The 21760-nt window shown below is 42.1% G+C and overlaps 1 protein-coding gene across 3 annotated transcripts in view; it reads right to left on the bottom strand.

Moving 5' to 3' along the window:
• Nucleotides 1–13098, bottom strand: part of NAP1L1 (nucleosome assembly protein 1 like 1) — a 30853-nt gene extending 17755 nt beyond the window's left edge. For 2 of the 3 annotated variants that reach the window (XM_051613734.1, XM_051613753.1), the window contains exon 1: nt 12987–13098. The gene's annotated coding sequence lies outside the window, so the exon portion shown is untranslated. Of the gene's footprint in view, nt 1–12569; nt 12592–12986 lie in introns of those variants that run through there. The other variant, XM_051613744.1, reaches the window with a different exon arrangement.
• Nucleotides 13099–21760: the final 8662 nt, after the last annotated feature.

The following is a 21760-nucleotide window of genomic DNA, read 5'->3' as shown; positions in this document are numbered from 1 at the left end:
TCGTAAATTTATAAGTACCAGCAAAATCCCATGTAGCCTTTTGTATCAGAACTGTTCTAATATTACAGATTTAAAACTAGTCTTGTCTAAGTATAAAAACCAAAATACAAGCAAAAAGGCTGCTAGAATCCTTTTGGTAACTATTTACTTATTTCCAGCATTTAACTGCAGACAGGGGATACCTATATCTAAGCCAGTTTCTTTGAATACTAAAGATGCATTTTTGTGGATTTACTTTTAATCCCAACTTTACAAAACCAATCAAAGTAGTTTTTCACAATAACCAGAGAATTGAAACCTTTAAAAAAAAAGTTATGCCAGGTGCCAAGCTATTTAACACGACTAATTTCCACGTCTGAATGATCAGAATTTTCTTAAGTAACTCAGTAACAAGCTATGTTCTCAAGCATAATACAAAATGACTAATTTTCCACCAGCAAAACAGTACTTAAAAAGTCTAGTCTCTAAAAAGATCTTTTGGGTAGCTTGAAGTCAGAGACAATACCACATACAAGAAAACACTGTCCTGTTACTGCTGTCTTAGGTCCAGTGATTTAGGAAACACCAAGTACCAAGAATAATCTGTGGAATAGGAAGCTGAAAAGCCACTGCTTTAGAGCCCCCATTTTAGCTGCTGTCCAGTATGCTAAAGGAATTCAAATTTCTTTCAGGAAGTTCAACTCCTCCTGATAATGCATTCCAATGAGAATTTTAGTCAAAGCATTGGAGGAGAGTGTTCCAGAAAAACAAACATTGCATTTGATCTGTCCAAAGTAACACAAGATCACAAACACAGTATGAAGAGACACATTAAAATATAAATTTAAAAAATTAACTCATATTTTCTATGTAAATACAATTAATTTTCTAGTGTCATAACTACTTCCCAACAAGTATATGAGAAGGAAGCAACTGACGTCTTCATTCAGGATGACAATTTTACAGTGCCAATAAAGTATTCAGGAGACTGCACATAATCAAAAAGATTCAATTCCCTAGTATGCTGAAACACTAGAAAACAACTACTTGTCAATTTCAGAAAAACAATACAGTATTTGCTATCAAACAGAATGGCAGCACTACTGTAATCAGAAGTACATCTAACAAATCAGTAAGAAATTTAGGAGTTCCACTAACATTTTCAACACATTTTAAGCTTCTCAACATTCAGGTCACGTTTGCCTGTCTTCCGACTTCAGGTTTACACATGGATGCAAGCTGCCTATATAATAATTCCAAAGAGACTCCTTTGGATACCATTCTCAAAAGATAGCATGGACTGAGACCTACAGAAACTGAAAGCATACTACCACTCACATTGAGATGTCTCCGTACTTACTGAGTAACAACTAGCACTATTTCTGATTTGGAAAAGATTTTACCCATAGAAAATCTACAACTTTTTCCTTACACATTTCCTCTTAACTTGTTCATCATGCAGAACTTTTCCAAGAAGACTAGTAGTATCACTATGCAAAAGAATACAAGATGCACAGTTTCACCAGCAGTCTCTGTATTCCTGAATTCTCTCCCATGTGCCTTTGTTTTCACCATTCTGAACAACCACCACCAGCAGCAACCTTCATCCTTTCACTGTTCACCTCTCTTCCCAAGATCACTTAGGATCATGCTGAAAGGCATTTATCTCATTAACAAAACCCTGTGGAAGTTCAGCATCTGCCTCTCTCTCATTTCACAGGGCAGTTACCCACTGCTTCCAGGCTTATAAACAATCCATGCAAACACTATGTTTTCCAGCTATGTCCCAGTTTCCTCAAAGATTTTGTAGGTAACATTCTTCAAAGATTTTTGGACATTAAAATAGACTCTATCACGCAGCTGTCAGCATCAGAGCCTCCCTCCAGTGTGTTCCTATCTGCCTCATTCAATTTTTCCTGTTCTCCTTGCATCAGTCTTTCTCATGTCTCATCCTTTGATCTTCCCTCCACTTTTTACACAACTTTATCAGAACATTTGCAGTTGGAAGAGTTTTTCTGCAAACCGCAGAGATACTGCAAACTGTTTGTCATGACAGTCATCTGCCAGCTGTAGACAACAGTTCTTGTGTGAGCAGGCTACAAGGCACTATGCCAATAGAGCTACGTTGGCAGACATTTAGACTAATCTGTGCAACCCACTAGCATGGATATATAGTTACACCACATTTAGTTTGTCATTTACTTAAAAAAAACATAAGCTCTTTGCAAACAAAATTCTATTGCTAAAAAAACTGTAGAGGCAGAAAAGCACTGATAAAATGCATTCCTGTAAGAGCAAACAGCCTCCACTATTTTTGCACAATGCCTAGTACAAGGTTCTATCTAGTATCCAGAGCTTCAGATACAGTATGTACCACAGTACATCATAAAACTAACACACATCACTGCAGTATTTATTCTGCAGTATCTCCTCAAAACTAAATTTTTGGATATAGTACTCATATCACTCAGGTTTCCAAAAGAAAGATGTAGCTATCCTTCCTTGCTTGTTTTATAGATGCATTTAGGACTATGAACAGCAGCTGCACCTTGGCATGTGAGCAGCAAGTAACATTCACTGGTTACTACTCCTTGAAGTAGTCCCTGGGGGATACCAGTTCACCAGTTGTCAGTGCAGGATTGTAACAAACCTGGCTACAGCTGGTGTGTTCCTTCAGTAGTGTTTAAGTGATTGCTTTGGGCTGAGCTACTATTTAGAATCTAGGCCTCCTGACTGCAAGAAAAGGCTTATGAGTACCAATAAAGGGTAATCTTTTCCCCTCTTCAAAAGCCAGCAGGCAAATAACCTCCTTATTTGTAAAATATTTTATTTTCCTGTCACTAATACAGCTTCAACTAGTAGCACTGCATTATGGTCAAATACTGAGATGCCCAGAGGCTTCACTCAAAATGTTTTGCTGCTCACTGTAAAAACAGCTAGAGGAAAAGAAACAGTTATCTTTACAGGCCTTTAGAGATAATGCATAAGAAGTTCATGCTACAAAAAAATGAGCTACAGTGCAAGTTTTTTAAAGGCTAAAGTTTAAAATTTCTTCAATACAGGTCACTTAAGCTTGATCTCAAGCCTGCCTGCCATCACAAGGTATGTGCTCTTTTTCAAAACAGAGGGGAGACTGTTAATCCAGCACAAGCTTAGCCACAGCTTTGAGTGTATCCTGCATAATGATTAAAAATTAGCAAAATTCCCTTAAAAATTAAATCTTACCAAAACAGTATGAAAGTGTTATTTTCATTATGTTTAAAGGACACTTCATCCCTTTAACCTGTCAATTTTTAAGAAAAGTAGTTTGATACATGCAGATACTAATAATTATATTGCCTTATGTCAATCCTCAAGCTGCCAATTAGCTAAGTGTCAAGTTTTCAGAGGTTCTTTGTTTCTTCATCAATTCATTTTCCTCAAGTGAAGACACACACAAACTAAGTATTTAGCCCTTCCTAGTCTTTCCTTTTTTTCCCCAGTCTGCCTTTATCTGCACAGAAACCTGTCTGAGTTTGCACAGCAGCAACAGCCATGCCACAAGCTAGGACACAAATGCTCTGGTGAGAAGCCTTTCCTTTTTGAAGGTCAGCTTTAAGTGTCCCAAGTATGCCAGTATTAGATTACCCTGACATCCGCTCAGCCTCAGGAAGACAGGTCACAGCGAGGTGAATTAGGAGTCAGCTAAGGAGGCAAGACGTTCCTGAGACACAGATCCCCTAGCAAAACAACAGCTTTTTTTCACAAGCCCTAAGGCTGGCAGGCTGCCAACATAGCTCAGCTGTTCAGCATCTCTGTGGATACCATACTATGCAGGGTACCCATTCCATCCCCATCAGGAAACATCATTTCCCCTTCTCTAGAGGAACAGCTCACACAACTAGCTTGCAATAGCAAGCAGAAGAAATTTCTCAAGCAGTTTAAGGGACACAAATGGGCTTTTTGAGAATACTGCACCCAAGCCAAGCCTTGTTTACTCACATCTTTAAAGGAAATCAACCCTTTTGCCCAAATTAATTTCCTCAGTGGTCAATAATCCAGAGCACTGCAAATAAGTCATCCTGTCCATAGCGTATCAACCCCTTTTCGTCTGTAGCAATCCCTGGGCAACTGAAAGCAATGTTAACAGAAAATACCTACAACAAATGAGCACTATGTGGGCTTGAGAAGCTGCAACACAAGATAATAAATTAAGTGGACTAACTCAGATGTCAGTAAAAAGAGGTCCAGCTGGACGACAGCTAGTTGCATGGAAAAAATATCAGGATTAAGTCCTGTAAGCTATTTGCAATGCATGCAGAAACCAAAGGTGCCAGACAAATGACATCATTCCAGTCAAGTTCAACTCTCACTACAGACTGGAAAACTCAGGAGCAATAATATTCACTGGAAGTTACTTCAAACTGATGTTCTTGCCTACCATTCCAGGAAGGCAACTTGTAACATTTTTATTTACATAATCAGCACCAAAAAAAAAAAAAATAGCAGTGTAGAGATCCATTAAAGGATGTTCTTTGATTGTACATGTTCAAAATAAATGTTTGGAGTAGTTTGCTCAAAGCCACCAAGAGAAATTTGTAATGTAAAAAGCTCAGATGCTCTTCATAGTGCAATTTCATTCACACCAATGTCAGAACTGGGTGAACTGTTTTTAAAGTGTGCAATACATAGCACAGTTACACACTTCAAATTTTTTGGAACTATGACCTAAAAAAACCCATTAATCATTTCACAACTGTTAACAGAAACTTTGATAGGTACGAACTAGCAGGTAGAAAAATTGTTATGTAAGAATCACACTGTTCAGTAGTAGCTATGAGCTTCTCTTCAAAAAGAAGAAACTGAGTAATGTATCAGATTAAAAAATGTTGTTTCAAAAGGGACTCAAGCAGGAGACTAAGTATTTCCTTTTCTCTTGTGTGATCACATTCATGAAGCATCTGTTGTAACTTGGATGGAAATTGGTCATGAAACAAGGGGATATCATGCCTCTCATTAACATGACAGATAAGCAACATGTTACAAACAGATAATATTCATATTCTGGAAAAATATGTCCTCTTAGGAAAGCTGAAGGTAAAAAAAAAATAAATCTCAATTAAGTGAGCAGGGTAGTCCTATGCTAGAACATGCCACACATATTTGATGAAAGACATTACCAACTACCGAACTCTCCAGAGATAATTTTGTTTTATTAATACCTCAAAGTTCTTCTCTTAACAAAGTATTTCTGATTGTTAATGTAGGAAAGCAAAAAAGACAAAATTAATTTAATTTTTCACATCTCAAGTAGGTAATTAAAATTGTCTGCCCAAAAACAGGCACAGAAAACAGCAGCATTTAATAAACAAGACAGTACTAATATAAAGGCTATCAATGCCTGATAAAAGAGACTAAGGAGCTAATGGTCAATGAAAGCAAGGAATCCAGGTTCCTCAATACAAGCAACACGGTGGCACTGGACCCTAACAGTAACTCAAACCCCTCCCTGTTTTTTTGCAATTTATTGTGCAAGCACTAACTCATCCAGTATGTGTAAAAAAATCAAGCAGTCAACAGCAGAAATGCTAACTGACATAGAGATGTATGGAAAACAGAGGCTTGAGTAAGGTCTTCTGGATGAAGCAGAGAAGGATAAGAAATTCAGATGAGTAATGGTGTTTCACAAAGCATCCTCAAAACTTTTAGTTATGTGTATGTGCTAAATTGACCAAGACAGGAAGCACTCGCACCACCACAAGAGAGATACACCCCCCCCTTCATAAAGGAAGCACAAATCTTCTCTGCTGAACAATCTTCCAATCCCAGTTGGCTAAAGCAAATATAACTGGCAAATGCTGCTGGAAAAGTTTACTGTGGTTCTTCTCTAGCTATGCATACTCCCCTCCTTTCATCAGCAACATCTGAATAGCTGTGAAGTTTAAAAAAAAAGAAAAAGCACTAGGTATTTCTATGTACAGGGCTAGACCTGCATTTGCACAAGCAACAGCAGGGTCAAGAGATGGAGGCTGCCACAGGCAATTATCATTTGTAACAGCTCATGAGTAGGGTTAGGCAAGTTTGAAGTTACTGTGAAACTGTAAGCTGCACACCTTACCTTGTGATCACATGGCAACATTTGGAATCTGGCGGCAGACGCTAAAAATACTTGATCATGATAACGCTGAACCAAGTAACATAACACAATTGTAACTATCTACTCTCTCCCCTTCAAGTAGTATTAATTCACTTTTCCTAATAACTCTTGAGGTAAAAGCACCAAACTTCAGCCATTTGCTAATGCAACTATTTCACTAGTGCTGCAGGCCTCTGTGCAATACATGTAATGGCATGAACATATTTTCCACATTTCAGCTTTAAAGTGCTCTACAACTTGCATGAGAACTCCAGTTACATGATGGGAAAATTTCAAACTCTTCAAAACAAAACAGTGATCATAAGAATGTGTTACTAGTTACTGCAGGGCTTGCTTCATTCATGTGGAAACACTTTTTAGAGCTTTCCCCATAATTAATTTTTAAATTGGGAAATGAAGATTCAGTCAACAAATACTGAACTATTCATGTAGCATCTTACTGTATTTTAGGTAGTGCCTGTTTGCTCTTGCAGCAAAAACAGTCTCCATACAGAGAAGAAAATGGACTACAGAATTACAATTTAAAATCAGGACTGAATTATATCTGCATGTTTGTCTCTGCTACTGATTTGAGCTCCGTGATCATGTTCTATAAATAGGGTAATTAACACACAATGTGGCCTTTGTTCTCAATGCCAAAATTCTGTAGCAGAAAACCTACCAATTTCTATTCAGAAGAATCTTTCCTTATTAGAAAACTAAAACAGAAGTTTAAATTCAAATCATAAAACCCTAAACAAGGATTATTTTTTTAAAAAACTCATCAATACAGCCTGTTGCAGTTTCTCCTTTCCATCACTGATAATGGGGAAAACAGCAGCTACCCTTAAGGGCTGAAATAAAAATCTTCATATATAAAAATGTATTTAAAATTTCCTAACAGTATTTCTTTATACAGTTTATGTTGGTACAAATATTCAGTTAATTAAAAGTGCTAAAGTAATAAAATTCTAATTTAATCAAGTACTTCATGCAGCAGGTACATTTTAACAGTTTAAAATATCAACTTGTACATGCCACAACATCAACCGAAGGAGTGTCAGTCAACTACTGAGATTGCTACATTCTCAAACACAACCCCATCTGCAGTTATGCTATCTGCAAGACTCGCACACTGCAGCATTGAAGTTCTTATCTAATTTGACTTAAAAAACTCAACATCCTTATCCGAAAAGAAAGCTTAAAAAACACTGAAATATGTGTGCGGGTTTCAAAAGCATATTTTTTGCTGTAGCATCTGATTAACACATCATAAATTCATTCCCTATGCAAGAAGCCACTGAAATTCCTAAAATATATTTCACTTTTTCCTTAGCTTCAATATTTTTTCCATGGAAACAAAGATATCACTAAAAAAAAAATCAGTATAAGAAAAATTTGCTTCATCGTGCCTCAGACCAGGACAAACGCAGCACTTAAAACATCCAGTTTTCTACGAAGAAGCTAGCATTCACTAAAAAAGAACACAACAGGAATCTAACTGGCACATTTTGGAGGCTGTTAGGGGTGCAATGTTATAGCCAGCAGTAAGACTCAACGCAAGTATCCACATGGTTATGGCTTCAATAAGTCACTTTGAAATGAATACAGGTGCAAAGTTTGAAAAGCATTCGTAAACATATACTACATCTGCAGAATAGAGCATTATTTACAAAGTCTCCTTTGTAAACATTTTCTTATAAATTTCACTCACACTTTTGGCACCAATAGAAGTACCTGATACCTCTACAGCAATGAAGAGGGTGAAAGAATCAAGAGGCCATGTAACGAAGATCTATCTCACCAGTTCAAAAATAACAAGCATGTTTTTGATTATGCTGCCTTGCACATGCAAGGAACAGAATAAAGTACTTACACCACCTCATACATCTATCCAAAGTCAAGATGACTAATTGCCAAAACTGGAGTATCACAGAATTAAAAACTACCTAAAAGGGGTGATCCAAGCAAGGCAAAATTAATACGACTAAAATCTAAAGTTGCCTGTACTAAAATAAGCAATTCAAACTAATTTAGAATTCAAAAGTTCAAAGAATTTCCATGCAAAGACACAGATGTAATTGCATGCAGCCCACCAAAGATTTCTTAACACACAGAAATAGCCAAGATCTGAAATGAATGTTTGACGACTAAAACCCACAGTACGAAATACAACCATTATACTCTTCAATACTGTATCTTTAATAAAAATCCTGTATTAACTGCTTAACATTGCAGAAGAGAAGACACAGATCAGTTCAGAGCCTAGCAACATGAATACCTGAGGAAAAGAAGCAGTTCAAATCTGAGATAAATAACATTTGAGGGGCAAACAATGAGAAGTGAAAAAAAATACCTAAGCTAAGAGGAAGTTAAAAAAAATGTGATTAAAGATTGGTTCGCATGTAAACAGCTACCTGTTTTATTTCATGTCCCCTCCTGTGTCCCTCCAACTTGCAATGCTTAAGCCAGGTTTTTAACTAGAGGCAGAACTAAAGTTAACTCCCTCACGGGAAAGTCATCTCACAGGAAATGTGAAAGAACTGCCCCTTCTTCCTTTGAAACATCACATACTAAACAACACCCAGATAAAAGTAGTGGACTGAACAAATATTACTGCATATGGCCAGAAAACACAACAAGCATTTACGATTCTAGCCCAGGTCTTAGAAGCCTGAGGGTTTGTTACATTCCAGATTTCAGGCACCTGCTTAGTCAAATCTCTCAAACAGAATTTCTAACACTTGAAAATGAGAATAATTCTAGTATCTCTCAGGTTTTGGAGTCTCTTAATTGTTTGGTCTTGTGATTTGGATGGTGGTGGTAGGATTTATTTTTTTTTAAATAAATGTCAAATCAGTAACTTAACACTTCATGGCTACAGGTACATCAGAAACTGAAGTTTTCATACCTGAAAAATTGCTTTCATTTTTCCATCATAAAAAGTTACTAGGGATAAACTATTAGTATTTTATTTTAAGGTCTACAAAGACCATGTAAATCAGCTGATATGCAAATGCCTACTCATTACCACAAATTAAGCTTTAAACTGAGACATCATCATTGTAAATTATGTCTGCAGACATACATTTATGTACACATCCAGCCCACAAAAGCACCTGTATGTTCCAATAGTAACATTTTTCCATCCAGGAAAGATCTCCAGTGTTACCCTTGACAGCAGTTAAGATGCAGATTGTTTTGATAATACATAAATTCATTTCAAAGATTAATCTTTAGAGAGAATATAAACTACTGCAAATCTTAAGGTATTTATATTTTAAAATTAAATATAAAGTATCAAAAATAAATTAGCAAAGTCTTCTTTTCTATTTTTGAATGCAACTGAAGTTTTAGTCTACAACATATGTAGTCTTCCTGAAAACTTAAGGTCAAAATTATCACTAACCACATGCCATATTCTTAACTAAGATTTTCCCTTTACAGTAACTTCTGAGTGTAGGAAGTCCTCAAAGACCTCATGCATTGTTTCTAAATAGCTTAATTTTTCAGAAGGGCATCAAACGAATCCCCAAGCAACTTCTGTGATGCCTTCCAGGCATGTCTGGTTTTCTAGACAGATACATTATGACACCTGACCTACTCTCCAGATTAACAATGTTACGTGATGAGGAACTACACTACTCTGAGCTAAGTGAGAATCAGCTAGATTGAATTAATGTTAATTATAATGACTTTTGCACTCAAAAGTAATATACAAATTAAAACTGACCTCTAAGCATTAAAGTCACCAACACAACTATTCCTTGGATTAAACACCACTTGTACAATGCAGTTCTGATCTGTTATTTACTAGCTGCATTCCTAATGAGAAGTTAGATGGAATGCAGTTGCCCAGACTAAAAGCTAACTTACTTCGAAGGCTCCTCAGTTCTGGTAAAATACTGTAAGTATTAAGAAGTCTTGTTTCTGTCTGCAAAGCAGTGTCTTCCGTATAAGTGTCCACTAGTACCACACAAATACCAAAGGACTATCAGTTCATGGAAAAATCCAGAGCTGAAGTTCTACTGAATGTATATACAAATGCAGAAAAATGAACAGGCAGTTAAAGATGACCTGCATCTCCACTTTCTGCAGTCTGTCCAATTCCTGATGTTACTCAAATAAATCTGAATCAGACATTCAGGCTTAGATACATGTTTGCAGGTATCTTAAGAACCTGAAAATGAATTGAATTACAACTGTATTAGCAAATAGATGCAGGTATCAGACATCTTCAATTACACCTATTGCTCTACAGGAATAAGTTGGCTCTCATCAAAGGATTTAATCAAAATTCAGAATAGAAGCTGCTTGTCTTACTTCTCCTGAGATTTTTTTACTACTAAAATACAAATCTTCAAGATATTTTATTTCCCTAAGAAATACAATCTCTGCCACACAAGTTTGCTGTTACAATTACTTGCACTTTTAGGAGTTAAGTGAACAAACAGATGTATACCAATGCAACTAACAGTACAGTAAGTCAAAGTTTCCTTGAAGATCTGGAGTCCTGTATTAAAGAACCCAGTCTCAGCCTAGAAGTCTCATGTCTCTGTCAGGGTTGTGAAAACACTTATCAAAGCTTCATAACACACATACCCACAATGCCTTGCTTTCAGTTTCACTTGTACACACATGTTCATTGTCAGTTATGCAAGATGCTAAGAAAAAAAAAACAACAACAGACCACCCATTTCCAGGGTGCTCAGTAAGCAAATCATCATAAGTCCCCTGCCTGCTCCCAGAAACAGTTTTTGAGGGAGGCAGGGGCTAAATGAAGCACAAGGATGGCAAGAGCACTACTGCACTGTACACAAACAGCACCTCTGCGGACCTAGCACTGTTGGGACAGATGCAGCACCATGCTTCTGCACACTTCCAGCAGCCCCAAAACTCACTTGCTCATCCTGTGAATGCTAGAGAAGGAACAGGGGCTCAAAAAAACACCAGACCTACCACCCTTCCACATGACCATCATTCTACAATCCTGTCCTCAGAAACCAGAGCACATGATACGCAAAGCCTGTCACAAAATACAGAGAAAGTGGAGGGGAGATGGCTAGTATACACCACTCTCACAGGAATAAGCAGGCAACACAAAATTTCAGGTATCAGTGGCCTATTCTAAGCACTTGTATCAACATTTCAGGTACCTGAAGCCTGAGCAGCCTAAACTTTTGTCCAATACAGAGACATCCAAGTCACTCAAATTTCAATGTGTGTAGATTTCAAATTCTATTTTGCCCTAAGAATTAAGATTATTTCTGGATTTACAAGAGACTGGAAGCCATTCATCTTACTTCAATCCACATACAGTGCTTTCTCATTCTTTAAAGAGTGTACCATTGTAAAATGGAGAAAGCTACTAACAAGCTACTAACAAGCTACTAACAAGCTACTAACAAGCTACTAACAAGCTACTAACAAGCTACTAACAAGCTACTAACAAGCTACTAACAAGCTACTAACAAGCTACTAACAAGCTACTAACAACATTTTTGTCAGAAAGAACCTACAGCCTTCAGCCTTAGCCTTCTCTTGAGTTTTATTTAATTATGGAAATTAAAGCAATCAGGTACTATCTCCTGTCTGATTAATGTAACGTCCACCAGCAGACATTAAAATCCCAATAGAGGGTGTAAGCAGAGAAAATCGTGTCATACCTTGCACACCCCGTGTGCACTTCTCATACTTTCTTCAAAGCAGTCAGAACATTAAATGTAAGTGTTTTTCCATAGGGCTTCAAACACAAGTGGGCACACAACAGGACCACAGTGTGCTTGGAAAGAAACTGTGGAAGATGCTGACATATTATCACTATACCACAGTCACTTAAAAAAGAAGCTTGTGTTCTCTTCTGCAAGCAAATGGGGAAGGTTTTGTATTAAATATTGAAAGCCCCACAAGTACGGGCACTGCAAGTCCTGTAACCATCCAATACGGAGTATATGGGATATGATTTATATGTAGATAGATCTGTAAGAATGCTAAACACATGTCAATACCCCCAGTAGTAGTTACTAGATTTTTCGTGTCGTTTCTTAGCCTTCCTTGACCACAGACATCTCGCACCACTTGTACCTGCTCTTGTGGACAATGGTCACATCTACCACCACCAGGCGGAAAGCAAGGGCCTCATTTGGGGCGACATCAGCTAGCAGGCACCCAGAGAAGCGACATGCTGAACTCCAGAAAACCGAAAAACAGTCTTGCCTGAGGCAGGAAGCAAGAGTTCCCCGCTCCCCGGCTGAATCTCTGGGTCCCCCTGCCAGCAGCCAGCAGCACAGCACGCCCTGGCCGCGGATCCCGCACCACAGCCAGCACAGGGCGCGGGAGCCAGCACAAGGCCAGGGCGCGCTGCCGCCCGCCCGCCCCGCCGCCATGTGCGCATCCACCGCCCGCCCCGGCCCGCCCCGGCCCGGCCGGCGCCCAGCGCCCCCGCCCCCCTCGCCGCGCCCGGCCGGACACGCACACCCGCTCCGCCCGCGCGGCTCGCCGGACTCGCCGTCCTCCTCCCGCCCGGCGGCCCCGCTCCGTCCCCACGTGCTGCCGGGCAGACCCGCCTCCCCTCGGCACCGGCCCGAGCCGCGCGGCCGGGCCTAGCCCGGCCCGGCCCCTCCGCGGGGCACGGCAGCGGGCAGCGCTTCCCCAGCGCTCCGCGCCGAGGGGCCGGGCGAGCAGCAGCGCCGCCGCCCCGGGAGGGAGCGGCGCGGACCCCGCCGGCCCCCCGCGCCCCGGCAGCTGAGGGGTCCCGCTAGGCCAGGCAGGCTCCCGCCGCCTTCCCGCACGGCAGCGGGGGCCCGGCTGCCCCGCTGGCTCGGGCCCCGCACCCCACCCGCCCCTCGGGCCCGGGGGCGGCCGCGGCCGCGTTGCGGGCCCCGCCCGGTACCTGCGCGGGCCGGGCTGGCGGTGACTCAGGAGCGAGGCGGAGGCGCCGCGCGGCCGGCGGTGAAAAGACCCGAGCTCCCGCCGCTCGCGCTCATATAGAATTAACGTCACCACGTAACCCCCCCCTTCCCCCGCGCGCCCCGCGTCTCCTGGCAACGCGCGCGCGCGCGCGCGGGCTCGCCTTCGCCCGCCCGCCCGCTCGCGCCGCCCGCCCGGCTCGGCCGCGCGCCGGCCGTTGCGCCGCGGCGGTTGGGGCCTGCCCGGCGGCGGCGTCACCGCGCGCGACGGGCCGGGCCGGGCCGGGGAGGCCGGGGCGTGACACCCTGCGGGGCGTGTGCCCGCTCACGTACCGAGGGCTGGCTGCTCGTCCCCGCCGTGGGGAAAAACAGGAGGGTGCTGGGGCTGCGCTGCGGCGTCGAGAGGCTGCGGGGTCGCACACGGCGCGGCGCACGCAGCTCCGCCGCCGCCGCGGGAGGGGGCTGAGGACAGACCTGCCGGGGGTCGGGGTGCGGTGCTGCCCCCAGCACGTCGGTGCTGCCCTGAACCTGGACTGGGCGGGGTTTTGAAAGCACCAGAGCCAAACCAGCAGCAGTCTGTCCAGTACGTGCAGACTTACTCAAACAGGTAAACACTGTTCGCAAAGGCTACAGGTACCACAAAACAACAGTCGGCACCAGGTTACCTTAAAAGACCAGGCTGAAAACCCTGGTGGTTCAAGCGCTGTTTCATCAGAGTTTCGGTTGCTCCTGCCGTGGCCAGGATGGACAGCCAGAGGCAGCAACAGCTTCAACCCTTCAATTGTAGCTTGCCATACTTGCCTGCCAGAGAGAGGTCTCTCGTGCCTGTCTGCAAGCTCCAAGGAAAGCCTTTCCTAAAACTGATTCCTTCTCAGGACTTCCCTTCACATGTTCTTGAGTAAAAGCATGAAGCACGCTTGGAGAAAAGATCTGTGATCTGCACTAAACTTAAAGAAATGTAAATACCTTGAGACTTTTAGCTTCTCTTGGCTGGAATGTGTCAATGATTTCGAACCTTATATCAGAGGCAGGTGGTGGGATGGACAGATGCATGGTGTGATGACATAATGTTTACTGAGGATATTGTGACCATATATTTAATGTGTATTCTCAACGTTTTACTAAATTCTTGCATCTACTTTTCAAAAGCAATCTGCAGTCTAAAGGTAGTATTTAAATACAGCAGAAAGCAAAGAAAGAAGAAGTGGTGAATCTTGGTAGTATCTGCAACACAATCTATGTTAAGAATAAGCAAAAGATAAAGGATCTTACTCTTCACTGTGCACTGCCACACCCAGTTGTTTTTTCCAGTATATGGCAATAAAAGCTCAGCCCCCCGATGCAGATGTCTTTGTGGTAAAGAAATCCCACCTGTAAGATAGAGGTTTATGCCAGGAACTTAAGGATGCCCTATCAACCAGCACATAACATTTCAGGGGGTGGAATTTTTTATAATGTGAAACTCTAAAATAGCCAGAAACTGCAGAAGTTTAAGGAGGCAAACGAAAGATCTAGGCAAAGGTTTCACAGCATAGTCCAAGTGGTAAGAATTGGGGAGAAACAAGGATAGCAATCTTAGGTGATTCTAAAACTAAAGTGCCTGTAGCTCTGTTGCCTCACTCAAATTTAAAAACTGTCCTAGATGCAGTGTCTGGAGCTTGGGAATATGAAGAGTCCAGAGATATAGAGAAGGCATTTGGTAAAAAGGAGCAATCGATCAGTATTCATTGCAACCCCATTGCAGATGTTCCCTTTATTCAATCAGCCAGAACGACAATCGTCTGCAAACAAGAGATTCACAGGGCAGTGTCTGGCCTTGCTTGTCCTCCTGCAGCCACCACCTCGTGACGGGCACAGCCCTGAGCTGAGACCCAGTGCCCCCAAGAGACGTTCGCGAGGAAGCCAGCAGCACAGAGCAAAGAGTAAGCCAGGCAACTGCAGGGACCAAAGGGACAGGTGGGGACAGGTCTCAGCAGGTCTAAACTGGAAACTTAGTTCTAGACTGGAGGGAAATGCGTTTTGATCCAAAGTTCACAGGTGTCTTTTAGGGGTTTTGCACTAGTCAGGTAGGTCAACCCCTGCTCATGAGTTAAAATCAAACCGAAGTCCTTGTTCTAGGGTCTTCAAAGAACAACAGTTGCTGAAACATTTTTCAGTAAGAAGCCGTTCCTGTGAACAAGTAAGTAGGAAGGGACAAAGGGGAGGACAAATGGACACCACTCCTGCTTCCACGTGGGACCTGCCATCACTCGTGTATGAAAAGAGGAGAAAACAAGTCTGTTTCTTGCAATACCTGACTTGTATGCACACGCAAGCTTTCTAGTTTGGGTTGGTTTTTTTGTCCAAATGGTTTAACTTAGCCCAGCATTTGTGCAGTGGTGACAATAAGATCCATTACAGTTAAACTTGCTTTGAAATTAAACAAGTACTTGAGCTCTAATGGCCTGTTTGTTTTTATTTGCTTTGCATTTTCATCTTCCTGTGAGTTTCCTGTGCTTTAGACCATGCTCTGCAACTCTTAGTTTCCATCTGGTTGGGCAGCTGGAGTACCACGTAGGTACTGCACAAGAAGCCAAGCAAACACCATTTTTTAATAATGGGAATCAAATCCCCTGACAAAGCATTAGATATTGACACAGGCATATTTTCCTCATAATGAGGAAAATATAGCACATAAATGTGTGGTCATTTTCAAAATATTACATCTTGAAGCTTAAAAGCCTTAAGATGTGTGTGAGAGAAACATGCGGGTGTGGTGACTGAATGCACAGTGTTCTCCCCAGGCTGGAAGAGCTTTGGTAAGAGATGCGTGGAAGCTGGGGCAAGTCTCCTGGGGACAGTGACTTGAGGTCAAATCACTGCTCCAAAGCAGGGGAAGAAGAGTCTGAACTGGATTCCTCATGTTCTAGTTGAGTCTCTTACTCACGGAGCTATTAAATATCAGGGAATCTGACCTCTCCCTTGAGTGCACAGGCCTTATCAGTTATGCTCACTTTCGAGTCCTTCCCCCCATGGCTTGCAGCACTGACCTGCACGTTGGCTGCAGCGAGAGGCTAAGGCAGGGGCTGTCTGCAGGCAGAGGCCATGAGGACACTCAGGCCCAGAGCACGAACTGAGGTTTGAACTTGGAAGAGGCCAAAGAAGGTCAAGCACTGAAGCTGTTGCAGAAGGCTGTGCCAGTATTTCTGTGACAGCCTGTTGGAACAAATGTGTTTGGCACTCACATGCAGGCTCAACCTCCCAGCATGCATCCTGTGTGCCTGAGCTGCATTCAGGCTACAGCTGAGTGCTGTAGCTTAGGAAAATGTGTAGGTCATGGAGCTTAGTATGCTTACTTCAGATCAAGAACTCCTCTGTGGCAGGCCGTTCATAGAACATTTGAACTGCTTTCAGTCCATATGTCCTAACAGAAAAATGCAGAAGGACCTTAGTATGGACCTGGATCTGATTGCAGGCACACCTAGACACCCCTTCAGAGTACCGGGCATGCTTGGCACCTACCAAAGGCTCAGCTTTACAGGACTGGGGTCCTGCTCAGCACTGCAAACCTGTGATGTATGAAAAGCTATCACCACGTGCTCTCTCCTGATCATAGCTGATTTCAGGTCAACTCACCCCTGGCTGTTTTCCAAGGTACTGATTTCCCAAGGTTACCCTCTCCTGAAATCTGTGGGCAGTGCTCCGCGTGTGATTACTGAGTTACAACAAGGGATGATATGAGTGCTCCTTGTCTGCTTCTGTCTGTGATAGTTGGCTGAGTTACAATCACCATGGAAGTTATCATCAGTCACAGAAAATGAGAACACCCTCACTGAGCTATTTACAGAGTAAAAAGCCCAAGGTTCCCCAAGTGCCACAAAGAGATGCCTTTTCCTCAGTACAGTTTCAAACCGCAATGAAATCCTGTGCGGAAGTACTAGGTTTACTAGTGCACAATGAAAACAGTGAATCCAGAGCATTCCTTTTAAACGACTGAATTGCTTTCTTGTGGCAAAAAGCAATTCTTTCAACTCTTTCTGAATGATTATTCCAAATTACATTGCTAGCCAATGAATGATACAGTGTAGAGCTGTTGTTAGTTCTTCCACGTATTGTTTACTTTTTGAGGAACTAAAGGAAAGCACATAGTCCCAAAAAGCAAGTCATAGCTTATAAACAGTGCCACAGACAGCACAGAAAGTTCTGCTGAACTATCACATGGCAAATCATGCAAATTCCCATGTAGAGCTGAATGAACACCTCACACAGATTTCTGGTTTGCACTTGCTTCTGCTTTTGTGAAATGAGAGCAAATTCTCCCTCAGGGAACACATTTGCAGACAGGAGCAGCAGCAAACTGAAGAAATGCCCTGTGTGTACTCTTTGAGACACTGTAATAAAAGAAAGGAAAATGACATCATTTGGAAAAAAGTGCAATGCTGAACTCTCTTATATACTTTTTTACATAATAAACCTACAACATCTTTCTCAGTATTTCTGACTCTCCAGTGACCAAATTGGGGCGCTTGTCTTATAGGGATTGCACATAGGTGTAAACCAAAAGTAACAGGGGAAAAACAAACAAGCAAACAGAGGAACCTAGGGGAGAGATGAAGAAAACAGGGATACATTGCAGAGTGCTAAACTGGGGAAATAAGTGAATGATACAGGTGTATTGAAAGTAATGAAGAATACTTCAGAGGTGGTACAGAAATTCAAATCTCAAGTAAGGTGCCCTTGGTGTTTTTTAGGGTCACTACTTGAGCCTGGAGCTCACTGCAGTTGTTTTGTTTTTAAATATTGCACTTGCTGTTAAATAATTCTATTGGAAAAAAGCAACTGTGCTAACTCAAATATCACTGCAGAATAGACATTTTAAAGAAGCTGTATATGGAGACTGATAAATTATTAAATTATTACATTGCAACAAATCTTTTTATAGTGCATATAAACTAGTTAAGTCATAAGAAAAAAGGACATGAACTAGAAGAAGCTGTATCTCTTGTAGTGCCTGATGGTGGTCCTAATGTATCTAACTCTTACATTACAGTAAAACTATATACAGAGGGATCCTTGTTTCTAGTATTATTGGTCACTTCATGTGATAAAATTATAGCCAAGGGTTTTGCTGTGGTCTCATAAGGATGTAAATAATGTATTGCCTCAGGGCTGCCTGACTTTCTCATAGCTACCTTACACATGCAAGAAGGACACTCACTCCCTTCAACCAGTCTGGTTCTTTGACCTTCACGGGTTAAATGGAGTTTTGTTTGATTTGGTTTGGTTTTTTCACTGTAGCAGGGTGTACTAGCTACTGCCAGAACTCTCTGTTACTGCTAAAAATGCCCACAATAGCACCCCTGGCAGGATATATATTCAGCCACAGAACTGGGCAGGAAATAGTTCTGAGCCATATGAAAAAATGGCATTGCAATAGCATGGAAAAGACAATAACCAGTTCTCATGGACAAAAAAAATATCACAGATGAGCAAATCTAAACATTCCATTTAGATCATCTGCAATTGTTTTGTTTTGATTTTTATCACTTCACTATGTCTTCAGTAGCGTTAATTCTAATTTTGCAATTTAAAATAAAGATAAAGCTCAAATCTTGCATTTTATTACGAAACTCTGAGTTTTTTAGAACTTTCAGTCCCACACCCTTTTTGAGTTGAAACATTTGCTAAGACTAACCCTTTTGGATGAGCAATTTAATTTTTAATGAACTGGCAATTATGAATTTAATCTCTGACCTTGCCCTTTAAGAATAAGTTCTCAGCAGCTCTAGTCAGAGTGTGACCTGGCATAGGACAGCTAGTTCCTTCCTCCCTTGCAGCCTGATTTTTCCAAAGACAGTGAACCTTCAGTAAGTACAGAAACAGATACAGACTACTTGATCTTCTCAAAACATCTTCCTAAAACTTTGGTTTTTTCAGCAACATGGACAACACTTTTGACTGAAGGCATCACATAGCAGTGCAGAATATGGCTGGAAAGAATTGTAGCTACCTAACTCAGCTGGCAAAAAAAAAATAGGGTTTTCTATAACTTAGAGTCTCAAAATTATCATTTGAAACACAGCACCTCAAGTGGTGAGAGTCAAGAGACTGATCTGCTGCGTAGCAAAAAACTGTCTGAAAAATGTCAAAATAAGAACAAGCACCATTAAGAAAATTTGTAAGAAAAGGTGCATATTTAAAACCTTTTTGTAGTGATTGTTTTCTCTCTTGACTCTTGTATGGCTTCCTCTGAAGCTTTGGCTTGGGGCTACAGCTGAGAGGAGGAAAGAGGAAATCAAATCATATGCTCAAATCCTCTTTACTGCTATAACCAAAGAAAACTTTTGATCCAAATATCATGTTGGTTAGTAATATTGCTGCCATCCGTGGACATGCAGGCTCCTCATCTACCAACTTGAACTGCTGTCTCAGGGGTTTGCTGGGGTTTCAGATCATGGATATTGTGGAGAGACTGATGTGGTTTTTCCAGCCCTCTGACTGTTAAACCCTGCTGCTCTTCCAGGTGAACACCGATGCTGCTATCGGGGGAGACCTGGTGTATGCTGAGAGTGACTACATGACTCTGGGTGCGGGCAGGGTAGCCCAAATGGTTTTGTCCTTGATCTTGTTGGTGAGGGAGAAGAGCTTGACAAGGAGTGGTTAGATCCTTTGGATCCACAGCTGTTTGCACAGCTGGTGTCAATGACAGGGATTTATTTTTTTTTATGACTGTGGGTCCTTTTTGAGGATTGAAGTCTGTTGAGAAGAGGTTGGATCCCATCCAGATAAGCAGGGCAAAAACCAACAAGCTGGCCAACGTGGTAAAGAGAGACTGAAACTGGGAGTGATGAGGGAGGGAAATGACAACCCACGGGCAAGTGAGGAAGTGGTGGACCAGGTTGGCAAGCAAAAGATGTAGGGTGGACAAGAGAGACCTTGAAACCAGCAGTACAGGACTGAACAGGATCTCAAGCATATACACTCAGATAAGGAAGTGCCAAGAGAACAACATTATGAGGGAAGCTCTCACACTTTTCCTGCTGTCAGCACAACTGTGTGCCTCTCTGAAATGCATGTACACTAACACATGCAACACAGGGAGCAAAAAGGAGGAATTTGAGCTCTGTGTGACCATCTTATTGGGGTTACAAAGACATAGTGAGATAGCTTACATGGCTGGAGTGCTGCCACACAGGGTTCCAGGTGACTGGGTGTTCTTCAGGAAGAGAGAGGGGAGGGAATCACCCTTTGTGTGAGAGCAGCAGGAATGCATTAGGCTCTACCTAGAGACAGGTGATAAGCCAGTGGGGAGTTTACTCATTATGATTTGAGGGCAGACCAATAAGGGCATCATCATGGGAGTTTTCTGTAGACCATCTGATTGGGAAGAAGTAGGTGAGGTATCATCTTCAAACAACTGGAAGAAGCCTCATGTTCACAGGCCCTGACCCTCAAGGGAAACTTCAAACACCCTAGTGGCTGCAGGAGGGACAGACAGCACAGCAAGACACAAGTAGTCCAGAAGGTTTATGGAGTGCATTGATTGTTACTTCCTGACACAGGTGAACAAGGAGCCAATGATGAGAAGCACTCTGCTGGACCTCATACTTACAAATAAGGAAGAACTGGTCAGGGGTCTGAAGCAACCTTTGAGAGCAACCTTGGCTACAGTGGCTGTAAAATGGTGGAGTTAAGGATACTGAGAGGATAGAGCAAGGTAAAGTCAGGTGCACAACCATGAACTGAAGGGCAGTAGATTTTGGCCTGCTCAGGGACTGATTTAGAGGAATCCCATAGGAGATGGACCTGAAGAGGAGTCCATTTGTTGATTTTTCAAGGACCACCTCCTCCAAGCTCAAGAGCAGTTCATCCTGATTTGCAGGAAGTCAAGCAAAGGTGGCAGGAGGTCTGCATGGATGGACAAGTAGCTCCTCACAAAAGTCTGACATAAAAAGAAAGCATAAGAAGAGGTGGGAGTAGGGACAAGTGAGCTGTGAGGAATCTAGAAGCACAGTCTGAGATGCAGGAATAACATTAGTAAAGCCAAAGCTTACCAGGATTTGAATCTGTTGAGGGACATGAAGAGCTGCCAGAAGGGCTTCTACAAGTATCCTCACAGGAAGGGTCCAGTGTTGAATGGGACCAGGAAACTGTAACAAATGACACAGAAATGGCCAAAATACTCAGTGACTTCTTGGCCTCAGTTTTCACAGACAAGATTTGCCTTCAGGAATTTCAGGTCCCTGAAAACACTGGGAAAGTTTGGAGCAAGGAAGACATCCTTGGTGGAGGAGGATCAGATTAGGGAACATTTAAACCAGGAAGTTTAGAAGTCCACAGAAGTTCATGGGACCTGATGGGATGCAGCCATGAGTGCTGAGAGAGCAGCTAATCTCATTTCAGGAAGGAGGAGAGGCTGAGAGGGCCAGAACCATTTATTCCAGAGAAAATAAGGCTTAGGGGGAATCTAATCAATGCTTATGAACACCTTTTGGGGGGCAGTGAATAAGACAAAAGCCAGACTTTTGTCAGTAGTGCTCAGTGAAAATACAAGGGCAAATGGACTCAAATTGAAAGATGGGAAATTCCATTTAAACCTACGAAAAAAATGTTTCACTCTAAGGTTGTTGAAACACTGGCACAGGTTGCTCAGAGGGACTGTGGATGCTCCATCCCTGGAGATATTCAAACCCCAACTGGATACAGCACTCAGCAACCGTTTCTAGCTGTTCCTGCTTTGAGCAGGGCTTGGACTAAGTAGTCTCCAGAGGTCCCTTTC

Source organism: Apus apus, chromosome 1 (assembly GCF_020740795.1).
Source record: "Apus apus isolate bApuApu2 chromosome 1, bApuApu2.pri.cur, whole genome shotgun sequence".
Lineage (NCBI taxonomy): Eukaryota > Metazoa > Chordata > Aves > Apodiformes > Apodidae > Apus > Apus apus.
The sequence above is the reverse complement of the archived record's forward strand: the minus strand, read 5'-3'. Positions and strand labels throughout refer to the sequence as shown.